The sequence below is a fragment of the Scyliorhinus canicula genome, unplaced genomic scaffold (genome assembly GCF_902713615.1).
Source record: "Scyliorhinus canicula unplaced genomic scaffold, sScyCan1.1, whole genome shotgun sequence".
Taxonomy (NCBI): Eukaryota; Metazoa; Chordata; class Chondrichthyes; order Carcharhiniformes; family Scyliorhinidae; genus Scyliorhinus; species Scyliorhinus canicula.
Window position 1 is genome coordinate 1 of NW_024055726.1, and position 12,787 is coordinate 12,787.

Sequence of the window (12,787 nt, forward strand, 5' to 3'; positions counted from 1 at the left end):
TCCTGGGCGCATCAATGGCAGCGCCATGGCTCTGATGGCTGTGCGGAGAGGGGGGGGGGGGTGCAGGAGGACTGGCATGCTGGCCGTGCGGGAGGCGGTTTGGGGGTGCACTGTCAGTGCTGGCTGTGGGGGGACCCTGCAGTGCTGCTGTGGGGTGGGAGGACCACTGGATGGCTGTAGGGGGGACGCACTGTCAGTGCTGACGTGTGGGGGAGCACTGGCAGTGCTGGCTGTGGGGGACACTGGCATGATGGCTGTGGGGAGCACTGGCAGTGCTGAATGTGGGGAGAGCACTAGCACGCTTGCTGTGCGGGAACACCGACAGCGCTGGCTTCGGGGGTGGGAGGCACTGGCTGATTGTAGGGGGTGTTGGGCGGAGCACTGGCAGTGATGGCGGTGGGGGTATGGGAGCATGGCAGGGTTGTCTGTGGAGGTGGGGGTGCACTGTTAGCCTGTGTGTGGGCGGGGGAGCACTGGCAGTGCTGACCGTCGGGGGCTCTGACAGAGATGGATTTATGGAGCACTGTCATGCTGGCTGTGGGGGTGAGGGCGCACTGGCAGTACTGGTGTGGTGGGCGGTTGTAGTACACTGCAGTACTCGAATTGTGGGGTTGGGAAAGCACTAGAAGGCAAGGCTATGGTTGGTGGTTGTGCACTGGACTGATGGGTGTGTGGGGGGGGTGGGGAGGTCTGGCAGAGACTCATGTGGGAATGCGGCAGCATTGGAGAGTAGGTGTGGGGGTGAGGGAGCACTGGAGTTGGTTGCGGGGGTCTGTGGAGTGCCCTGGCAGACCTGGCTGTGGGTGATGCTGGGGAACACTGGCAATGCTTGCTGTGGGAGGAGGACTGGCAGTGCTGGCTGTAGGATGGAGCACTGGCAGAACAGGTGGGTGGTGCACTGCCAGGGCTGGCAGTGGGGGGAGTACTGAAAGGGCTGGTTGTATAGGGTGCACTGACAGTCCTGGTTACGGGCGACAGTGGGAGAACTGGCAGTGCTGACTGTGGAGGGAGCACTGGCAGTGCTTGTGCAATGTGGGACAGTGCTGGCTCTGTACTGGAGCACTGTCCTAACTGTCGCGCTCTAGTTGCTTAAAGATGCCCTCTTGCGAACGCGACATGGCGCTCGACATCGATCGACATCGATTGACAGTTCCAACGCGCCACAGCAAACACTGGCACCATCCACCTCTGTAGACAAACACGGGGCACAAACCGACAGAGTACCCTTCGCCATCCAGTACATTCCTGGATGGAGAACTACGACATCTTCGCAGCCTTCAGATTCTCCTCTGGACTTTGTCTGTTTTAATTTTTCCACATCGATGTGAGAGGAATATATAACCTCACGCGATATTAATATAATTTACAAGAAGTCGGATGGATGCTGCTGGAGTTAAATTGTTGCACAACACATTTATAGCCACAGAGGGCAGCAGAGCGGAGCTACTGATGTTTTTCCGGGGAGATTTGCATACTTGCAGTGCGGTCAGCCTAATTTGTGGGCGCACCTGCGATAGATACCCGAGGAGTTCGAGTGCAAGCAAGCATCCAGCAGAGGCAGCAAGCAGAGCCTGATTGGTTGTTGTGGGGAGATTTGCATACGTGCAGTGCCATCAGCCTAATTGGACGTGTACCTGCGATGGAGACCCGTGGAGTTCGAGTGCAAGCAAGCATCCAGCCGAGGGCAACACAGAGCGGAGCTACTGATTAGTTGTTCCGGGGAGATTTGCATGCGGCAGTGCGGTCAGCTTAATTTTGGAGGTGTACCTGCGATAGAGACCCCGAGGAGTTCGAGTGCAAACAAGCATCAAGCTGAGGGCAGAAGAGCGGAGCTACTGATTAGTTGGTCCGGGGAGATGTGCATACGTGCAGGCGGTCAGTCTAATTTGAAGTTGGTTTGTGAAGGGCTGTTGTCAAGTGACAATTTAAGGAACTGGGATGACTGTCTGACAGAACGTTCAGCCAATCAGAGACTCTGCGTGTGTGACTGCCACCGCCGCAGCCAATCAGAAACTCGTATTTCAAAATTTACCTCCTGACGCCATCAATGGCAGAGCCATGGCCTGATTGGCTGTGCGGAAAGGGGGGGGGTGCGGGAGGACTGGCATGGCTGGCCGAGCGGGAGGCGGTTTGGAGGTGCACTGTCAGTGCTGGCTGTGGGGGCAACCACTGGCAATGCGCTGCTGTTGGTGGAGCACTGGCAGTGCTGGCTGGTGGTGGGAGGAGCACTGGATGGCTGTAGGGGGTACGTACTGTCAGTGCTGACTGTGGGGGGAGCACTGGCAGTGCTGGCTGTGGGGGACCACTGGCAGTGCTGGCTGTGTGGGAGCACTGGCAGTGTGCTGGCTGTGGTGGAGCACTGGCAGTGCTGGCTTGGGGGGGAGCACTGGTAGTGCTGGCTGGGCGGGGGAGGAGCACTGGATGGCTGTAGGGGGACGCACTGTCAGTGCTGACTGTGGGGGGAGCACTGGCAGTGCTTGCTGTGGGGGGGAACACCGGCAGTGCAGGCTGCGTGTGTGGGAGGAGCACTGGCTGATTGTAGGGGTGTTGGGCGGAGCACTGGCAGTGATGGCTGTGGGGGTATGGGAGCAATGGCAGCGTTGTCTGTGGGGGGGGGACCACTGGCAGGACTGCCTGTGTGGGGACGGGGGAGCACTGGCAGTGCTGACCGTGGGGGGGCACTGACAGAGATGGATTTATGGGGAGCACTGGCAGTGCTGGCTGTGGGGGTGAGGGAGCACTGCCAGTGCTGGCTGTTTGGGGAGCACTGGCAGTACTGGGTGTGGTGGGCGGTTGTGGTACACTGGCAGTTCTGGAATTGTGGGGTTGGGAAAGCACTGGCAGGGCTGGCTGTGGGTGGCTGGTTGTGCACTGGGAGTGCTGGGTGTGGGGAGCTCTGGCAGAGCGGCATGTGGGAAATGCGGCAGCATTGGCAGCTGGGTGTCGGGGTGAGGGAGCAATGGCAGAGCTGGGTGTAGGGGTCTGTGGAGACCCTGGCAGATCTGGCTGTGGGGGATGCGGGGAACATTGGCAATGCTTGCTGTGGGAGGAGGACTGGCAGTGCTGGCTGTAGGATGGAGCACTGGCAGAACAGCGTGGGTGGTGCACTGACAGGGCTGGCTTTGGGGGAGTTCTGCAAAGGCTGGCTGTAGTAGGGGTGCACTGAACAGTCCTGTTTACGGGCGATAGTGGTAGAACTGGCAGTGCTGACTGTGGAGGGACTGGCAGTGCTTGCAGTGTGGGATAGTGCTGGCTGTGTACGGGAGCACTGTTTGCGACTGGTCGCGCTGTAGATGCTTAAAGATGCCCTGGTGCGAACGCGATATGGCGCTCGACATCGATCGACAGTTCCAACGCGCCAGCAAAAGGGGCTTGTGAAGGGGCTGTTGTCAAGTGACAATTTAACCCGAATCACTTCCTCAGTGTTTTTCTTGCTATCCCCACCTCTAACCAAAAAAACAACCGTGGTTGTCGGGAAGGTAAGTTTATCTCATTAAAAACTTACCTTGAAGGGTGACATCACAGCAAAGCAGTGAACTGAGTGGCTGGAAAGGAAAGTGCTCCAATTAGCAGTTGCTCAGAGAAATTTAGCTCTTCGTGTGTTGGTGAGTATTGTGATCGGTAAGTAAAATCTTTATTCCTTTCACTTATTAATTATTTGATACTATACTTGTAATCAGTTAATGTAAAGGGTAAAATGGCAGAGATCCCAGACCCATGTTGTGCTCCTCGTGCGCAATGTGGGAGTTCAGGGACGCGGCCGATGCCCCTGACTTCTTCATGTGCCGGAAGTGTGTCCAGCTGCAGCTCCTGTTAGACCGCATGACGGCACTGGAGCTGCGGATGGACTCACTTTGGTGCATCCGCGATGCTGAAGAGGTCGTGGATAGCATGTTCAGTGAGTTGGTCACACCACAGATGAGGATTGGTGACGGAGACAGGAAAGGGGTGACCAAAAGGCAGAGAAAGAGCAGGAAGGCAGTGCAGGTGTCCCCTGCGGTCATCTCCCTCCAAAACAGGTATACCGTTTTGGATACTGTTAGGGGAGATGACTCACCAGGGGAAGGCAGTTGTAGCCAGGATCGTGGCACCGGGCTGCTCTGCTGCACAGAAGGGCGGGAAAAAGACTGGCAGGGCTATTGTCATCGGGGATTCAATTGCAAAGGGAGTAGACAGGCGTTTTTGTGGTCGAAACGAAACTCCCGAATGGTATGTTGCCTCCCGGGTGCTCGGGTCAGGGATGTCTCCGATCGGCTGCAGGACATACTGAAGGGGGAGAATGAACAGTTTCGTTGTGCATATAGGTACCAACTATATAGGTTCAAAAAAAAGGGATGAGGTCCTACAATCAGAATTTAGGGAGTTAAAAAGTAGGACCTCAAATGTAGTAATCTCAGGATTGCTACCAGTACCTCGGGACAGTCTGCGTAGAAATTCAAGAATAGTCAGAATGAATACGTGGCTTGAGAGATGGTGCAGGAGGGCTGGGTTCAGATTTTTGGGACATTGGAACCGGTTCTGAAAGCGGTGGGACCATTACAAACCGGATGGTCTACACCTGGGCAGGACTGGAACCAAGTCCTAGGGGGTGTTTTTGCTAACACTGTTGGGGAGGTTTTAAACTAATGTAAGGGGGATGGGAACCAGATTACGAAGTTAGAGGTCAGTAAAGAAGCAGAAACTAAAGCCAGTAAGATACGAGACAATAAACTCAATATGACTAAGGGGAAGAGTAGACAGTGAAGAGATGATGAACGCAAAGGTGGTCTGACGTGCATTTGTTTTAATGCGACATGTGTAGCAGGTAAGGCAGATGAATTTAGGGCTTGGATCAGTACCTGGGAATATGATGCTCTTGGTATTACTGTGACTTGGTTGAGGGAAGGGCAGGACTGGTAACTGAATATCCCAGGCTATAGATGCTTCAGGAGGGATAGAGAGGGGGTAGAAGGGGTGGAGGAGTTGCATTACTCGTCAGAGATGATATCACAGCTGTGATTAACGAGGGCATGGTGGAGGATTCGAGCACTGAGGTAATGTAGGTGGAGCTGAGAAATAGGAAGGGTGCTGTAACATTGTTGGGCCTTTACTACAGGCCTCCCAAAAGCGAGCATGAAGTAGAGGTACAAATATGCAGACAGATTATTGAAAAATGTAGGAGCAATAGGGTGGTTGTGATGGGAGATTTTAACTTCCCCAACATTGAATGGGATTCGTGTAGTGTTTGAGGCGTAGATGGAGCAGAGTTTGTAAGGAGAATCCAGGGAGTTTTTTTAGAGCAGTATGTAAATAGTCCAACTCGGGAAGGGGCCATACTGGACTTGGAATTGGGGAATATCCCGGCCAGGTGATTGATGTTTCAGTCGGTGATTACTTTGGGAATAGCAATCACAATTCCGTAAGTTTTAGAATACTCATGGACAAGGACAAGAGAGGTCCGAAAGGAAGAGTACTAAATCGGGGAAAGGCAGTATAACAACATTCGGCAGGAGCGAGGGAATGTGGATTGGGAGCAGCTATTTAAGGATAAATCCACATTTGAAATGTGGAAGTCTTTTAAGGAAAGATTGATTAGAGTGCAGGACATACATGTTCCTGTGAAAATGAAAGATATAAATGGCAAGATTAGGGAACCATGGATGACGGGTGAAATTGTGAGACTAGCTAAGATGAAAAAGGAAGCATACATCGGATCGAGGCAACTCAAAACTGATGAAGCTTTGGAGAATATCGGGAAAGTAGAACAAATCTCAAACGCGCAATAAAGAGGGCTAAATGGGTCATGAAATATCTTTGGCTAACAGGGTTAAGGAAAATCCCAAAGCATTTTATTCGTATGTAAAGAGCAAGAGGGTAACTAGAGAAAGGATTGACCCACGTAAAGACAAAAGAGGGAATTTATGCGTGGACTCAGAGGAAATGGGTTAGATTCTTAATGAGTGCTTTGCATCGGTATTCACAAAGGAGAGACGAGACGGATGTTGAGGCTAGGGATGGATGTTTAAATACTCTCGGTCAAGTTGTCATACGGAAGGGGAATATTGGGTATTCTAAAAGACATTGAGGTGGACAAGTCCCCTGAACCGGATGGGATCTATCCCAGGTTACTGAGGGAAGCGAGAGTCGAAATAGCTGGGGCCTTAACAGAGATCTTTGCAGCATCCTTGAGCACGGGTGACGTCCCGGAGACTGGAAAATTGCTAATGATGTCCCTGTGTTTAAGAAGGGTAGCAGGGATAATCCAGGGAATTATAGACCTGTGAGCTTGACGTCAGTGGTAGGCAAACTGTCAGAGAATATACTGAGGGATAGGATCGATTCACATCTGGAAGAAAAGACTTATCAGTGATAGGCAGCATGGTTTTGTGCAGGGAAGGTCATGTCTTACAAACCTAATAGAATTCTTTGAGGAAGTGACAAAGTTAATTGATGAGGGAAGGGCTGTAGATGTCACATGGACTTCAGTAAAGCATTTGATAACGTTTCCCATGACAGGTTGATGGAAAAGTGAAGTCGTATGGGGTTCAGGGTGTACTAGCTAGATGGATAAAGAACTGGCTGGGCAACAGGAGACAGAGAGTAGTGCTGGAAGGGAGTGTCTCAAAATGGAGAAGGGTGACTAGTGGTGTTCCACAGGGATCCGTGCTCGGACCACTGTTGTTTGTGATCTACATAAATGACCTGGAAGAAGGCATAGGTGGTCTGATGAGCAAGTTTGCAGATGATACTAAGATTGGTGGAGTTGCAGATAGCGAAGAGGACTGTCAGAGAATACAACAAAATATAGATAGATTGCAGAGTTAGGCAGAAAAATGGCAGATGGAGTTCAATCCAGGCACATGCGTGGTGATGCATTTTGGAAGATCAAATTCAAGAGCGGACTATATGGTCAATGGAAGGTCTTGGGGAACATTGATGTGCAGAGAGATCTGGGAGTTCAGGTCCATTGCACCCTGAAGGTGGCAACGCAGGTTGATAGAGTGGTCAAGAAGGCATACAGCATGCTTGCTTTCATCGGACGGGGTATTGAAGAGAGTTGGCAGGTCATGTTACAGTTGTATTGGACTTTGATTCGGCCACATTTGGAATACTGCGTGCAGCTCTGGTCGCCACATTACCAGAGGATGTGGATGCCTTGGAGAGGGTGCAGAGGAGGTTCACCAGGATGTTGCCTGGTATGGAGGGTGCTAGCTATGAAGAAAGGTTGAGTAGATTAGAATTGTTTTCGTTGTAAAGACGGAGGTTGAGGGGGGACCTGATTGAGGTCTACAAAATTATGAGAGGTATGGACAGGGTGGACAGCAACAAGCTTTTCCCAAGAGTGGTGTGTCTGTTACAAGGGGCCTTGATTTCATGGTGAGAGGGGAAAGTTTAAGGGAGATGTGCGTGGAAAGATTTTTACGCAGAGGGTGGTGGGTGCCTGGAACGCTTTACCAGCGGAGGTGGGAGAGGCGGGCACGATAGCATCATTTAAGAAGCATCTAGACAGGTATATGAATGGGCGGGAACAGAGGGAAGTAGACCTTGGAAAATAGGAGACAGGTTTAGGTAAAGGATCTGGATCGGTGCAGGCTGGGAGGGCCGAAGGGCCTGTTTCTGTGCTGTAATTTTCTTTGTTCTTTGTTCAAAACGTCATCGATGAAGATGAACATTTTGCCAAGGTCATCCCGCACACCCACTATTTGCCTTCAAACAACCGCACAACCTCAAACGAACCATTGTTTGCAGCAAATTACCTAGCATTCAGAACACCGACCACGACACCATACAACCCTGCCATGGCAATCTATGCAAGACATGCCAGATCATCGACATGGATAACACCATTACACGTGAGAACGCCACCCCCCAGGTACGCGGTACATACTCCTGTGACTCGGCAAACGTTGTCTACCTCATACGCAGCAGGAAAGGATGTCCCGAAGCGTGGTACATTGGCGAGGCCATGCAGACACTGCGACATCGAATGAACGGGCATCGCGCGACAATCACCAGTCAGGATTGTTCCCTTCCAGTCGGGAAACACTTGAGCAGTCAAAGGCATTCAGCCTCTGATCTCCAGGTAAGCGTTCTCGAAGGCGGCCTTCAGGATGCGCAACAACTCAGAATTGGCGAGCAGAAACCTATAGCCAAGGTCCGCACACATGAGTGCGGCTTCAACGGCGTCCTGTTATTAATTACATCCACCCCCCACCATCTGGCCTGAGCTTGAGAAATCGTACCAACTGTCCTGGCTTGAGAGAATTCACACCGCTTTAACCTGGAGTTGCCCAACTCTGGATCTGTGAAGACTTGATTACTTGTGTCCGTTGGGGAATCACTGAATGGCTGTGGGAGGGGGGAACACTGGCAATGCTGAATGTGGGGGGGGGGGGAGGGTTGTCGCACTGGCAGTGCTGGCTGAAGGGTGGAGCACTAACAGTGCTGGTTGTGGGGGCTTGGTTGGACACTGGCAGTGCTGGCTGTGTGGGTTAAGACTGTCCGGGGTGGCTGTGGGTGGATGGGGGAGCACTGGCAGTGCTGTCTGGTGTGGGGAGCACTGGCAGGGCTCGTTGTGGATGAGTAGGGGAGCACTGGGAGAGCTGTGTGTGGGGGTGGGGTGAGGACAGGAAGAGCTCGGTGTGGGGGGGGTTTGTGGGAGCTCTTGCAGGGCTGGCTGTGGGGGAGTGCACTGTCAGTGCTGGATTTGAGGGGGTTCGGGATCACTGGCAGAGTTGGCTGTGGTGGGGGGGGGGACACTGGCAGAAATGGGTGTGGAGGAGAACTGGCAGGGCTGGCTGGGGGAATTATTGGCAGTGATGGCTGTGAGCGGCGACAGAACACTGGGAGGGCTGGCTGTGGGTGGGGAGCACTGGACGTGCTGGCTGTGGGGTGTGGTGGAACTGGCAGGGCTGGTTGTGGTGGGGGCTCGATGGGGGTATGGGGAGCACTGCCAAGGCTGGGTGTGGGGGGAGCACTGGCAGTGCTGGCTGGGCGTGAGCCCTGAAAGGGCTGGCTGTGTTGTGGCACTGAGGGGGCTGGCTGTGGGGCGTGGGCGAGCACTGGATGGTCTGGCTGTGGGGGAACACTGTCAGTCCTGGCTGTCTGGGCTCAGGAGCACTGGCAGGGTTGGCTGTGGTGTGTGTGTGGGGGGGGGCACTGGCTTGGCTGGCTGTTGGACAGTGGGTGCACTGGCAGGTCTGGATGGGGTTAGCTATGGGAGGGCTGTCTGAGAGACGAACTGGAAGGCTGGCTCTGGGGAGAGGGGTGCACTGGCAGAGCTGGCGGTGGGAGGGTGGGGAGCACCAGCAGGGCTGGCTGGGGGCTCTCTGGCACGGCTGCATGGTGTTAGCGCTGCGAGGGCTGTCTGAGAGGGGAATTGGAAGGCTGGCTGTGGGGAAAGTGGGGGAGCACTGGCAGAGCATGCTGTGGGGGAGGGTGATGGAGCACTCGCACTGGCCTGGGTAGCGGTGGGAGGATGTGGTAGCACATGCAGCGCTGGCGGTGGGGGTACAGGCAGGTCTGTCTTGGAGCGCACTGGCAGGAGAGAACTGGGAAGCCTGGCAGGAGTGCGCTCGATGGGATGGCTGGGGAGGGGCACAGGGACTGGCATGGGGTGCAGATCACTTGGTGCGGGCTGGGGAGGGGGTCTTGCACTACCCGCTGGGGGATAGCCTTGCACCCCATCCAAAAGACAAAAGCACACCCTCCACCCCCACACCCTAGTATCAGTCCCTCCACCCCACACTCCAGTATCACACCTTCCACCCCCACACTCCAGTATCATACCCTCCACCCCACAACGCAGTATCACAACCTACACCCCACACCACAGTATCACGCCCTCCACACACACCACAGTGTCACACCCCCAGCCACAAATTTATACCACACCCACCAACCACACACACTAGTATCACACTCTCCACCCCACACCCTCGTTTCAAACCAGCCACCCCCACACCAAGTATCAAAACATCCAACCCCACACCCCAGTATCACACCCTCCACCCCACACCGCAGTATCACACCCTCCAACCCCATGCCTCAGTATGACGTCCGCCACCCCTACAACCCAGTACACCCCCTCCACCCCCACACCCCAGTATCAGACTATCCACCGCACACCCAATAATCACACACCCACCCCACACCCCAGTATCACACCCACACCACATTATCACAACCTCCATCCTCCACACCCCCTCCTCCCTAAACACCAGTATCCCACCTTTGCAAGTCACAGCAACTCATCGGCGGTACAAAGTGAACTGGTCAAGGTTGGAAAGGATATATTCCATTTTACAAGTGTGCTGTACAGGAAAACAGAGTCCATGTTTCCAGGCAGACAGCAGAATATCCATCCGAAAGACACATCTCAGACCAACAGATATAATGCGGGAAGATCACATCCCGTACTCACTCCGAAAGAAACCGAGATGTAAATCAGTTCTGCCCTGGCCAGACGAAATCACATTGCTCCAATGGGAAAACGATCAAAGTTGTCCCCATCATCCACGAGACATTTTCAGGAGAGCTGTCTCCGGAGACATATGGAAGATTTTGTGGGGACATTGATCAAATCAATTTTCATCCTGTCAGCAATGAGCTGGCCTTTGTTCTGGAGCTCACCTGTGGGAAGTGTCAGTATGCTCCATTCAGATTTTCACCCTAAAATTACGGACTCATGGATTCTCGCTCGCCCTGCCTTGCTTGACGCCCTCTCCACTTTCTGTGAGGCTGCTACCAGACCACCAGATCGATGGAACACCAGGTCATGGGCCGGCAGCCACACGGACCAGCCAGTTTTGAGCAACCCAGAGACACCCGTGCCGGTTTTAACTATTCTTCATGGGAAGGCTGAACATACCCCACCACCCCACAGAAACTCCCAATAGAATTAGGCGAGATTGTTGACCTTCGGGTGGCTGAATGGATATATGTTTGCAGGCGTTTAAGTAAATTATTGTAAATGGAACAATTTCCAATGTGCCGTTTAGTCTCTTGCTTTGTACATAGCATTTTAGAACTGTTTTATTGTGTGTAAGAGAGTTTTGAAGGACCTAATTCTCTTGAAAAATTGTTTAATTTTAAATCTACCATCGTTGTAGCCTGACCTTTCTTTCACTGTCCGCTCTGCTTGAGTCACAATAATTGTCAGAATATAATCCCATAGTCAAAGACTCAAATGGAATCCGAGTGCTTCGAGTATGCTCATTCAAGAGACGCTACTAATATAATATTAGTATAATAATAATCACTTATTGTCACAAGTAGGCTTCGATGAAGTTACTGTGAAAAGCCCCGAGTCGCCACATTCCGGCGCCCGTTCCGTGATGCTGATACGGGAATTCAAGACGCGCTGCTGCCTTGCTCTGCATTCAAAGCAAGCTGTTTAGAGTCCTGTGCTAAACCAGCCCCAACTGGTTAGGAATAAACGGTGGCCCCTCTTTCTCTCTCTGGTGAAGTTGCACTTCTAGGCCACTTCCGAGTGATATTTCTCCATGAACACGAGAGAGGCTCACACAGGTGTAATTGGCAGTCAATGTGTTGTATCGGACAGCCTCACAGGTCATGTAGAAACAATCAGACTTGTTCCCTCTCTATTGCGAAGCTGTCCCAATGCGACACTTCCGGCTTGTGGTTTCAACACCTGCGGGAGAGAGAGACCCACAGTTATCTGTGACTCCCAATACCAGCCTGTTGTGCAGTAAAGGAAATCATTTTTACAAAATGGCGACCTCGGCAGGACTCTGGTGGACTGGAATTTGTGGACTTTCCCGAGGGGGTGAGAGAAAGGAGTAAAAGGGAAGAGAGGATTTCCTCCGATCTATTCAAGAACATTATTCTCATGAAACCAATGGGTAGTAGCGCTCACAGGAGCTGAACAGCGAGCCGAAGGTGCAACTGATTGGACAGAAAGCAAACACTACAATGAAAAATCGAGAACATGCAGACTGGTTAGTGTGACTATCCGAGCAGGTGGCAAAACTGGAGAGGAATATAATAAACTGGGAGCCAGCTCAGGAAATGCGAAGAGGGTGCTGGAGCCAGGCTAGGAATGAAGAGAGGCTCTACGAGGAGCTGTCTGAAGCCAGGCAGTTAATTCGGCAGATAACTGGGTCGAACAGGAACACTCAGGAATATCTCCAATGCCAGGTAACTGCGACAAAGGATGGGGGGTGAGAGGAATTTCCATGGACTACATTCACAATGTACCCAAAGGTACAGGTAGCGGGAGGGGAGGTTTAAAGACATACAACTAACAGAGTAGCCTTTAGTGAGCTGGGTGGTAGCTACCACAGACCTTGTCAGCTAAGGGTTAAAAAGCTGGAAGAGGCTCTGTACCACGCACAGGGACGGATGTACCTGATCTGACCCGGGGGTCCCCATGAGATGAAGAGCTTCAGACAGCAAATGATAGCCCAGTGGCAAGGGGGGGTTAGACCTCCACCTGAGGCGCCGGGAATGTGTCCTGCTCAGCAGATGGGGTTCGGTGTGTCGAGGGAAGGACAAATCTCGGAGGGTCAGGAGAGTACCCTTAGTTGTTGGCGTCTCCGCCATGTGTAGCGCGCACAGAGATGGTTTCCCGATCATGTTAAGGGAGCCGTAGTTAGGGGAACAAGGAGGGAAACGCCTATGTGGGACAAGTGACCCCGGAGGAGCCCAAGAATGGTGCTCCAGTGGGACAGGTAGACAGGGGACCACTGGAGAATGATGTCATAATTCCCCATGGGACGCAAACCCTCCGGGGGCTCGTGACCCACATCCCAAAGTTAACCAGAACAGGGGACACCTCCATACACTT